General features: G+C 34.4%; 1 protein-coding gene across 1 annotated transcript in view; it reads left to right on the top strand.

Moving 5' to 3' along the window:
- CDH9 (cadherin 9) overlaps nucleotides 1-13,162 on the top strand; it is a 97,657-nt gene that overhangs the window by 36,344 nt on the left and 48,151 nt on the right. The gene's annotated exons all lie outside the window — the stretch shown is intronic.

Consider the following 13,162-nt stretch of genomic DNA (forward strand, 5'->3'; position numbering starts at 1 on the left):
TTGAAAAACAGTGACAGAGATCACTAATAGTGATTAGAGATCTAATCACATCGTGCATAACCCAAGTATAAACTGTTTAAATAAGAAATGTCTTGAATGTTACATTGCAAGAATGAGCAAGCTAGAATTTTGCTGTCAAATTTGAACATCATATTTCACATAAAATAAAGAATTATTTTTGAAAACAACTGCAATGATCAGAGGCTTCAAAGACATGAATAACAAGAATGAGTTGGCATTGTTTGGTACAGATAGAACAGCTGTCATGAGATCTGACAGCTTCTGTTTCTTCAGCTACATAAAAGGCTGTTAAAAAAAAGTCTCAAGTTCTTGTCATGTTCAGGGTGAGAAGTTGGGTTCATATTGTCATAAAGTTGATTTACACTTATCATCAGGAAAAAGTTTTTGATGGTAAATATAGTCATTACAGTTCAGTACTAGGTAAAGAGCTCTCAGAGAGACTGCACTGTATTGATACTGGAGGTTTTCATGACAAACCAAAAAAAACACATGCCAGAAAGATGACAATGATACTACCCGGAGGCTGGAGTCTGTGTTTCACTTTAGGGCCCTGGCTGTTCTGTTCTCAAGGATTCTCTGTGTGTTTTTCAAGTTCAACTGCTAAATCAGCTAAACTTATTTTGAGGGGAAAAAGCTAAATAAAACAAACAGAAAAATCCTGAACCAAAATAAACACAGGAATATAAGAAACTAAAAAATCCTCATTTGCTTTCATTGCAAATTTCCCCTTTCTCCTTTCCCTTTTTTTTTCCATTTTCTTGTTCCTTCTTCTCCTCTTTGGGGACAGAACATCCAGACTGCAATGATTTTCAATTTAAAAAGAATAAAACAGGAAGCTACCTAATATGTACCTTTATGGATACTTAATGGAAAAAGAGGAGTTGTCAATGTAATTTTTGAAAACTAAGCAACACTAACTGAAAAGTTCACTCATAGCATAAATGCAGGCATCTAAAAAATTAATAAACTACTTTTAAAGCTAAAGTCAATTCATGACAATTCAACACAGGCAAAATCAACAATATTTCTCCAATTATTTTCCCTTTTCCCTCTCTCCCTCCATGCCTCCCTCAGGTGTGGAAAAAGTTATGTTCACCCGAAACCCAGCCTAGGAGCAATGGCGTGGAGTCTACTTTATAGTTCACCTCAATGCTTGCTCTTGGCTTAGTCACAGCTACCCTTCCCTGGGGATGTCCTGAGTGTGCTCAGAGCACCAAGGGGGTGGGACCAGACAACAGGAATGAGAGGGCCTCCCCTGTGGAGTTCACTGGCATTGAGCATGTTGACAAACTAATAAAAAAAAACAAGGCTTGAAGTAAAACCACCTGTTTTAAAGACGTGGTGGGCATGAAGAATGGAGTTGTCTTCTGTCTGCAGTGGTAATTTCCAGCTGCCAGTTAAAGCATAATTTTCATTTTAATAAAAATGGTTTTTCTGAGCTTAAAAGTCTCTTGTTCTTGTCAAGCTCAATATGTGAAAAGGCTTAAGAAGGTCTGGCTTCTGGCTTGAAGATCTGTCTGGTTCAGGAACTGGGTACAATAGGTAATTGTTATCCGTAGAATAGGTCTATCTTATTAAAGCTTCCTTGGCCAGTATTTCTTAACCTTGCAGCATTTAGCCTGGGAAGAGAAGATTAGACCAGTGGCAATCTGCAGACCTATCATTATTTATTATCTGGCAATCATTTATTGTGCATGAAAAGGTGGGAGGCTGAGGAAAACGTCTTTTGTGAGATATTTTTCATTAGGTTGCTTATTTATTCCCTTGATCACATTATGGGAATGATTCTGGAGAGGGAAAGTGCTTTGACTACATTGTGGTTTACTGGTACCTGCCAGCCCAGTGATAGAGTGCAAAAGCTATCAGAGCAAAACAGTGTGTGACTACCTAAAAAGGTCGATTTGGCAGCATCAGAGGATGGTATTGTGCAATGTCTTGTCTGTCAGGGAGAGGGTTATGAATAGTCATCTTGACAACAAATAGCAAAGCTGTCAACAAGCAACTGCCAAGAACAGCAAGTGTTTTCTTCCTATATGTGCCCAATACATCAAATACTGTGTATTGTAGCAATCATCACAAATTTCAGTCTTCCAGAAACTGGAAAAAAACCCCATAATGTTAGTCTAGTCCATGTAATTGGTCAATTTAACGCTATGTTGGGTATCAATCAAAAGAGGAACCTATGTACTCTTATCAGTTTTGGAAATACATAACCATGGTCTGATCATTGCTGTATGTATTGCTGTAACAGCACAAACACACTGGGCAAAGTTCTGCTCACTCTTACGTCAACCTAGGGTCAAGAAACACCGCTGAAATCCCTCTTTTCTGTTTTTTACATAACAGAATGTAGTCAAATTAATAAGAAAGCAATACAACCTCCATGAACATTTCAGAAGTCACGAATTCCTCTCTATCTTTCTTCATATTTCAGACACAAGTATGCCCATTTCAGATGGAAGCCACTGTAGCAGTTTTTTCAAATTTTGAAAGCAAGGAAATGACAGCCAGGGTGATAATATTAATTGAATAATTTAACTGAAAAGAAAGTTTTGTTACGTATTCTCCATTTCCATAGGAGGAACTTAAGGAGAAATGGCACCAATTATCCCTTACTTTAGTTGTAAAGTTCTTGCCAGAATCTCAAAGAGGTTTTTAGAATGGTTGATTCAGGTACAAGAAGGAATTTTCATTCTATATCCTGCCATAAAAATAATTGGTAATGCTGGAAATAATTATTAATAAAATTTGACTAAATTTTTGTTTTATATAAACTTTATTTTTTCCATCTGTAAATTGTAATTGCCAAAAATTCTCTAATGAAGCTTTTCCTCAGAACACGTCTGTGTATGAGTTGTTCCCACATAATATTACAAAAAAAAGCTCTGGAATAGAATGACAATAGCCACAAAGTATTGGGCTGAATAGCATATCAGGGTACACTATGAAAAGGAGAACTATACAGAACCAAATATTTACTATCTACCTACTTCAGAAACAGTGCCTGAATTTGTGATATAATCAATTGCTTTAACTTTTCCTAAAGCATAACAATGACCAAGACAGATACTAATTGGGATATTATTATACTTCTACTCAAGCACTCATAAAATTAATCTGACTTAAAATTTGTATTTCCTGTCACCACCTGTAGCCATTTTTGACCTTTGAACTTCTAGCTGTTACTACATATTTCTGATTAAGAGCTGAATTAAACTAAATTTCCAAGTATTGAGAATAAATTTGGTTGTTATAAAAAGTTCTGGTTTACAACTTCTATGAAGTTAAAGTGGAATTAAACACTAATATATCACACTGATAAAATTTTGTAAGTACTGATGTAACCTTTAAAAATGGTGCTCTTCTGATAGCTGAGTCTTACAGGGATTGTGGAAGTAAACATATTTTTCTTTTTAATAAGCATTCCTGATGAATGAACCCTGTCAAATACCACGAGGTAACAGAGCATTAAATGTTTATATACAACAGGTAGCTGACTGATAAGAGCAAATTAAGAAATGAAAAATAAAATAATAAAAGTATTTGCTTTCCCTTTCTCTCTACCATTGCATTATTTGCATTTAAAATGTTGAGATTAACGTCCCTGTAAAACAATAATTTTTTAAAAAAGAGGAAAAAAAAGTCTTTATGTCCTGTGCAAAACATGTGACTAAAAGAAATAAACATTTGTCTTTAATTTTAAACCTATATAAATTAGATATAAACAATTGGTGTGGACAATAAAATGAATTTAAAGAGGAATTCGGCATGGAAACAAATGTTTCTGTATCCAGCATCACTGAAGCAAATGGGAGGAAGGTTGTTGCAAGAAAGCAAAATAAATCATTAAAGTTTGTTGAGGTTTTTTTTAACTCTAAATTTCACAGAACATGCAAATACATTAATCTCCGTAAAGGCTAGTAATTGTGAAATGGAAGAGGTCACGGTTTGATTGCCACACACTCTATATGAACAATTTAGAATCACATACAGAAAGGCATGAAGTGAAGGGAAAAATATGAATCTGTAGAAGAAGAAATTCTTCAGTGCCTCAAAAATATGGACGGAAACAGGAATCACCCATTCTGTTTTCATCTTATTATAGATACTGCAATTAATTTTCTTTGCAGTTCTGGTGGCTAAGTCTAGTCTAACTCCATGTTGTGTAAAAGAAAAAGAAGAAACAACCCCCCTCTCTCCCATAATTTAATGTCCTTTTATTGTCCTAAAAATTATGAAAATATATGTGTATGTGTATATCCATGTAAATCACTAGTGTATCTTCAGGAGAAAAAAAGGATTTACATTGATCTCTTTGATGTGAATAAAAGAGAAAAAGATAAGTCAAATGTTAAAATCATGATTCTAGGATTAATAATTTCTACATCCATAAGTATAATTCAATGAAATTTATCAAAGTATTTTACTTTAAATGAACATTACCTATGGTGAGACGGGCACTGACAAAACATCTCTTCTGAGGAAGAGAAAACTGCAACAAAATTGCTGAAACAGTGATTTGAGGTCACAGAACAAGTCAATGACAACAGTTTGATGCAGAATGGAATAGGGACAAATTCACAGAATGGCAAGGCTTATCTATTTGGGGAAGTCAAGACAGAAAGGAGAGCATTCATCAAGAGTGAAAACAATTTGAAAAAAAGCACTTCTGATCCCTTATTTTATTAATAACAAAATCTCAATTTCTATCTTAAAACCTATTTTCAAATGATTAACAAGATCATGGTCATCATTTGACTCCAGTTGAAGATGCAGGATAATTAGCAAAACAATCAGTTTTATTATGTGTGCTGTGTCCTTCTCCAAAGGACAGAGAATTTCTTAGACAAAAAATGGATTTCAGAAAAGAAAGGAGACAGTCATTGTTGAATTCTCCAGTTCTCCCCCACCAAATTTTTTCATAAAGTTATTAAAAAATTAGCATCAATGCATTCCGAATGTTATCTGCCTTAACCACATGCACATGCTTTGACTTTCCTTGCTGTTGAACTAATAATATAACTATTCCCTTATACACCTCCTGCTTTTTTTTTCTTTTTCGTCAATATTTGCATTAAAAAACTTTTCTTTTTTAAAACCTTCCTAAATATCTCCTGCACTGCCTAATTTCTCCTCCTTAATCTCACTTCATCTGACCAGTTTGCAGATTCAGCTATTAAATTAAACATGAAACAACACTGTTGGTGTGCAGGGCTTTAGGCTTGGTTTGGGTCTTACACTTTGATTTCTCTAGGCGCTACTTCTCTTTCATGGAGTTTTCATCTGAACCCCCAAGGAGCCTTGTCCTGGCACCCCTCTAAGCCACAATTTTCATGTTTGATCAGACAGGTACAATCAGCCTGTGGTTTATGCAGAACCCGACGTCCATCTCAGGCACCCTCCAAATGCAGTTACATCCACCAGTTTCTGTTGTGCCATGGAAGACATTAAGGAGTGTTGATAACTATTGCAGCCACTGCCTTGTCTTTGCCCTCATTACAGTTATGACTTTTCAAATTTTGAAACAAGATTTAAAAGAAATATATGAGCAAGTAATGCAAATTTCAATAAATAAAAATGAGTGACAAATAAGAAAAAGAAAAAAAATAGACTAAACATTTTTTTCTTAACTACTGGTTTTCATGACACTCTTCTTGAAAAAAATAGCTTCCTCTGGAAAGCTGCCTTATCATAACACAGATTCAAGGCTTGTTTCTTATTATGTCCTGTCCTGATTAAAACCTTTTTCTTTGATATACCTACTTTTGACACCGTCCCAGATTTTTCCAGGGGTTGGGCATATGCCTGTCTTGGAGCAGACAGGGGCAGGGGAATTGCACTCACACTGATGAAGGTATGACATGGATAACTCTACAGGATACTTTCACTGACTACTCTTGAGTTGATATGACAATTTACATTTTCAAGACAGTCATCAGAACAGAGAAACAGCATAATTTAAAACAGTTATAATTATAAACAGTTAATTAAAATTAACTTTAGTTAATTTATAATTATAAACAGTTAATTAAAATTAACTTCAATCTGTGTTTTTCTTTTTCTCTTTTTAATCAACATTGTCAATAAATAAGCAGTAACAAAGGACCTTGGTGATAATTTCAACAATGACCTTGTCTTCTTTCCAGTACTGTTCATCTGAAAATTTGTTTTTAGATAAACATTTAAGATATTTAATGTACCACCATATAACAATGAAATTCTGAAATTAGTATTGAGGAACGAATTCATTTCTTCTTGTGAAGTGTGCACAGTGTCCACAAAATATTTTTTTACCAGTTTGCAAAGCAGGATGTTAGGAAAAATATATCATTTTAGAATTAATCTTTGTGGTAGAGATCATTCTGAATCAATAAGCATGAAACCCAGCATAATAACTTTTCAGATTTGAAATGCATTTGTGTAAAAACAAGTACGTTTTAAGGAGAGTAAATAATATATTTTGAGTATTTCTGGAAAATGCATATCCAGCAGCTTAAAAAAAATTTCAGTCAGCAGGCCTATAGTCTGGTTTTGTTTGCTTGGTGCTGAAATCCTGGAAGTCTGTTTACATATTTAAGGCCAAAAAAGACTGAACCTATTAGCTTACATCTCAATATCCTACTATTCCATTATACTGTATGACTTCCTAAAAACTATGCAGTCTTGAAGAGTGCACAACTGTCTATAAGTATATATATATATATATGCACATGAAATTATGATCGGAAGTGACAAAATGCTCAAATATTCCTGTTACTGATATATTCTTGAGGTTGCTGTGGATGACCTCACTCCTGGAAACACTTAAGCACTCAGTATATTGAGGCAATACAGTCCTTGTTCAAAGTTAGGGCAATGAATAACCAGACAAGTTAAAGGGCATCAGATGCCTGGAAGAAAATAGAAGAGAACAAATCACGAAACTAAATACAGGGCTATTATAATCTAAAAGTTCTAAATTCTCGGGTCAGGGAGGCAGGGACTCTAACAAAATCAAAAAATACAGTGGTCAGAATGACTACTGTCTTAAACCAGCACCTCCTGTTGCCTCTGAGATAAAGTACTTGGCTAAAAACCCATTGGTCTCCCCTATTAGAGTATTTCTTATAAGCTTATTAGTATAGAGCTGAGCTCAGAGCAATTAGTTCTGCAGAGGGTAGGGGATAATCCATCCATATGACAAACTCATGTTTCTTCTAGGCCAGAGCTTTTATTCCTGCCAATCTCTGTGCACATCTTTTGGAACCAAAGAATATTTTGAGTGCCTCTAAAACAGCAAGGAAATTCATGCACACAGACAGATTTCACTCAGGAGTTTCTGGTGAAGGAAAAATCCATGAGAAAGGTATCCTCCACTATTGTGAAACCTTTAAAATAATGATGGATTTAACACCTTTTCTAGGGATTCGTTAAAGTGGCAGTGCTTGGTGTCATCATGTCATAATTTCTGACCTGTGGACACAATTGATGACTGGAGTCACTTCCTGTTAATCTGTATCTTATGTTATGTCTGTGTCTGGCAAGCCATAAATAATAGCAAAAAAAGTTGGCTCTTTTCATCAGTCTGAAAACCTATAACTCAGGTGTTGATTTGGAAAGTAGAGAGAAAAAATTATGCCCTCTGAAATCCAGTTCTTTGTGCAGAAGTAAGGATGCAACCATTTTTGCGGATTTGACTACAACTTATAAAGGGCACAGGAGATACAGAAGGTAAGAAGGGTACAGAGGTGCATGAGGATACAGCTCTGATTTTCAGGATTACTTCCTATGTATGCAGAATACATATATGAAATTTCCCCATCTTGTGTTTGTGTCATTCTAACCAAAAGACTACTAAGAATTCTACTGAACTCTTCCTGAATGGAAACAAGATTTACCCTTAAGTATTTAGTAAAAATCAGAACCTGCAGCTGATGTCAGCGGTGTTTTTTGCAATATCATTCTCTAGAGAATTGCTAACAATAGACAGCTGAACACAAGAACCAGATGCTGGAAAGCAGAAGATAAGGAAAGTAAATGTCATTTGCCTTGTTTAATATACAGTCACTTAGGTTACCATCACACACAGAGTCTGGCTGTTTAATTAAGAAGTTTGTGCTGATGTCACACATTCAAGTCAGGTAAATACATTGCCATTTAGCACATACATAAAACTTTTGATTAAACACACATAAATAGGAAATTAAAGCAATGCATGTACTGCTACTTCAAGCCACACTGAAGAACTACTGCAGCTATTAAGATGTCTTTAGAGTTTTTAATTACTTAAAATGCTAATGAAAGAGAATATTGGCTGAGCTGCTGTTGATGCTGTATCCTAACTGCTGTGGATCTCACTTAAGTCTGAAATTATACAATAGGGGCACTAGTTAAGATCCTGCCTGTCACTAGCACTTAATACATTGTGTGTGAGATTTTAGGTTTGTCTGAGATGATACCAGCCCTTATTTCAAACACACCACTTTCATTTTTTGATTAGAATTAAATTATTTTGTTTCAGGTAATACTTATCCTCTTTCACAAATACTGTCTTCTTTGCCACCTCTGTATACACAACCTTCTTTAATTGGAGCAAGCTAAGAACAATAATTACAGTCAAATTCCTGGGCTCAAATCAATTTGTGTTTTAATACATACTGGTACAACTTGGAAAACTCAATTTCTTTCTGTTTCACAGTTTCAGAATAAATAGCATCCTATAATCACCATATATGAATAGAAATTTGATGTAAATAGACACATGGCTTTGTAGAAGAAACATACACACATTTTCCTTGACTTAGCATGTTTCTTCCCTCAGGCCAGGAGCTTTAGCTAAAAACTGTGATTAAAAGATATTTGAAGAATCCTACAAATAGAGAAACTTTCTTAATTTTTCTCTAGTTTTAGAAAGGGTCGCTTTGGACACACCTGAATAGCTTATGCTTCCATGTCCCTTCCCATTTCTTGCTATTATACTTAGTGTTTTAAAATTTAAACAGATCTAAGGATATTTCAAAGAATCATACTAAATCTGACAGTTAATAACATAATTCAGGTTGATAGCTCATTCCATGTACAGTCTATTATTCTTTCTCTACACATTTCCCAGATCTAGAAGGTCTGGGCACATACAACCAAACCCCAACACTTTCTAGCTATAGAGCTATCGATATTATGCTTATGGTTTATGAAACATCTGAAACTTCGTCCCGCCTTTACAAAATTTATGACTTTAAAACTCAGCACATTTTCAGCCTCCCATGTGCATCTGTGCCAACTTTGCTGTGCCATGCATTCTTGATTCATCAATATACCCTTAAAGAGGGTGTTCACTTGTGTTCTGGTAGTAGCTTCACAAGGACAATGTGGAAATTAGCCTGGTCTTTGTCTCCCTAAAATATGCAGATATGCCAATTTAATGCCAGCAAAGGGTTTGTTTGCCCACAACAACCCCCCAGTGTATTTTCTTCACTTTAAAAGTAAGGAAAGAAAATTGTTCACTCCTACTAGAAAGTATTTTCAGGCAAATAGACCACAGGACATCAGGATTCCTCTGCAGGAGACAACTGTATGGGTGGAGACAGTGGAGATAAGAGATCTGTAGTAATAGACCTTTTTCTAAGCCAATATTCAGAGGCACACTGTAAACCTCCTAATTTGTAACCTTTGCAGAGTGCCTACCACAGCATAAACATGGGTCTGTCCTCTCCCAATGTGTCTTTGTCTCTAATTTCCCCTCTCCTCTCTCCACAAAGGAGATTATACCTCTTTTCTGAATTTAGGCAACCAAATAAGTGTTTTCACTGTATTTATTCATAACCATCAGTAGTAACAAGTAGCTCTTATTGCGTTTTTTTTTCTCCTTTTCTTCTGCTACAATAGTTGTACAGAAGAAAACTGCAAATAAAATGAAATCTAAATGAAGTCTGGTGATTTCTTTCTTCTCAATGCAGTAAATGCATTCATATCACTGTATAATTTGTTAACTGTGTCCATTGATTCTCTCCTCTTCCATTGATTATATGTCTGCCTAACTTGAAAAGAGTTACTGTCTATTACAAACAGTTAAGAGGAGATCAACTGCAGTTTACTGGAAATTTAGTAAATTAAAACAGAATTAATAAGATACATGGACCTTTAAGTAACTGTTTTCTAAGGTAACATTCCCTTTTTTTTTTCTTACTCTGTATTTTGTTTGACATTCCATACCAATTCCTGAACTTAACAATTTGAGATACATTTTCCCTTCAAAGAATACTGATATCTTGTCTACTGCGCATAACAGCACTTTTGAAAGAAGTCATAGATTACTCTCACACATACTAAGAATGCCTAGTCAAATAAAATACTGCCTTAAAACCAAGAAGTTATGTGTCATAAACACCTTTTTTGATAAATATTGAATACTAAATAAGGATGAAATGTGAACTAGTGGAGCAAGGTACTTGATTTAGGGAAAATAGAATTATGCTACAGAACTCTGAGATAATCTCTGCTTGCTTACTCATTTTTTCATTGAAAAATAGAATAACAGTGATCCACATAAAATTATGTCAAGATTTCAATTATCTCATCACATAAAAACTTAGTTCACAAAACTGGATAGATAGCCTAATTTGAGAGGCACACTTTATCTAGGTAAAAAAAAAAAAGAAAAAAAAAGGATCGTGAGACTATTTATAAGTGTGCCTATATTTATAAGATATACATTGTTAAAAAAATATGATTGTCATTCCCCTAATCATTACCAATATCTTTGTCTCTGATGATCCACAGGAAAATTTTTGTTGAGAATTTTTCAGCCAGTCACATAAAAGACTACAAAGAGAGAAATGTGTGCAAAGGAATATTAAGAAATCCAGATTCTCAGCAGTGTATCTGGATTATGTTTTCCTTCCAACATGTTTCAAATGAATTAATGGGGATGGCATTTTTTATCAGCGGTCAATATGTACTATATAAACATATGAGAACCTAATGTATTATCTGCATTTGTTTGTGATTTCTGAGCAGGGTTTGTTTGGATTTTTCTTGGTAGATTTGATTTGGGGGGAGGGGGGGTGTTGGTCATGGGGTTTTTTGCATTTATCAAAGTGTTTCATGTTTCTGACTTGCAGAATGATTAATTTGTGATATGAGAAAGGAAATGTTTGAAAATTTTGTGCTCCACCCATGTGAAGTTTTTGCTTTCTAAGCTACCCCAATTCAATTAGAGAAAGGTCATGTAGAATAAATAACAGCAATGATGTTTTGCTTTCTGTGAATGGTGGTCATTCCCAGACCTGCTGAATCTGTAAAAGGTAGAAGGAAATGACAGCAGTCAAGGATTACTTCAGATCATATGTATTAATATTATTTTTCCAGTTTGAACATCTGAGCCTCTTTCACACACCTAAACAGCTTATGAATGAAAAAATTCCACTAATTATTTTGTATGTAAATTTATTTACTGTAACTGAAAACAGGAATTAGAAAATTCTTATGTTCTCGTTCCTTGGTTTTAGTCAATAAAAAGGCATGATTATTATAACACATCACATTTTTGTATGTGATTTACTGCAGGCCATTTTCTGTAGATTTTAAGTAGAATAATTAACATTTGAAAAGCTGGAATTGTATTTTATATTACGAATTCAAAATATTTAAGCAGTTCATAGAAGATTACTATTCATCAAGAAACAGAATAGATTAGTCAAAATTACATTGCAATGTCTCTTTACAAATATATATATCAGTATGCTAATTTTGCATAAACCTTCAAAATGTTATTTGAAGTTACTCTGTCTCAGAAGTTGAAATCATATTTTGTATTTATATAATTCTAAATAGTAAGAAGATGGCTTGATTGCTCTGTTTTACACAGCTAGTATTTTATTTTTATAGGATGCTAGATAATGTTTTACTTTATTTATTCTTATATATGAAAATGGTCTCTTTTCTTTCTCACAAGTTATGATGTTGCAAAATTGCTTCACAGATAAATGGAGATTCTTCTAATGTGAAGAGCAAAACAAAACATACATAGAAATTAGAAATTGTCACATTTAGGACAAGCAATAGCTTGGAAACATACTTTTAGTACTTCCTAATAGTAAATTGTCAACAGGTAGTAGAACTCTTCACTGCTAGGAAATCACATTCTAGTCAAAAATTTATCATGCTTGAAAATTCTGTTTATCATTTGGTAGAAACTTGAGACAAGTAGGAAGCTTAAAATACCTATCAAAGTTTGAGTTATCGGACCTCTCTGTAGATAGTTTGAACAGCTGGATAAAATAAATGAACCTAATCTCGGAGGGTGTGTATATTGTTAGGAAATTGGGTAAAGTAATGGCAATGGACAGAGATGTTTTTTTTATTGGAACCACTTGCTAGCATAGAGGAGACCACTGCTCCCACCATTGGCTTATTATTGTCCCTTTCAAAAGGTTGTAGACCCTGGTTGATGACCAGCAGAGTTGTTCATACGAGCAGTCAAAATGAGGTTGTCAAGCTTGTAATATTTATGTTTAGAGTCTGCTATTCATCTGCACCTTTTCATGTACAGAATCTCTTTTTGGCAGATGACCATGCAATCCTTAATAATTTTCACAGGTAATTATTACAGATAGACACTGAACACAGTAGGCACTAAAACTTACTATGAGATGACCTACCTTGGATGGTTATCTCACCCAGTCTTATCTCTGGAAGACCAAAACAGTAATCAGATAATATTTGGTGACTAGTGTTATGATACATTGTTAAAAGAAAAGGAAAAATTAAAGTGAATAATTTGGACAAAATCTATTGCAATAATTCTTCATACAGGTAGAATAATAAAAATGTTCAATGGCTCAGCTATGAAACATGGAGGTAAGCACTGATAGGAATACAGAAACAAGGCAAGATGTGGCAAAAATAAACTTGTCCTAGTGACTCTCTAGAGTAACACCATTATTGACACTGAACTAGATTTTCTCAGGTTGTTGATATACTACATTTTTCTATTCAGAGAAGTAGAAAACATGCCAAGATAAAATTCTCTCGGTCCATGCTTGAGAAGCACTCAAGTCACCAATTTGTGGCCAGATGTGATTGTAAGGATTTATATAAGGAAAATTTACTGCAGAAGCTCATAAAAATGAACTACAGGGCCATGTAGATGAAATAAGAGGAA

Source organism: Geospiza fortis, unplaced genomic scaffold (genome assembly GCF_000277835.1).
Source record: "Geospiza fortis unplaced genomic scaffold, GeoFor_1.0 scaffold58, whole genome shotgun sequence".
NCBI classification, from domain to species: domain Eukaryota; kingdom Metazoa; phylum Chordata; class Aves; order Passeriformes; family Thraupidae; genus Geospiza; species Geospiza fortis.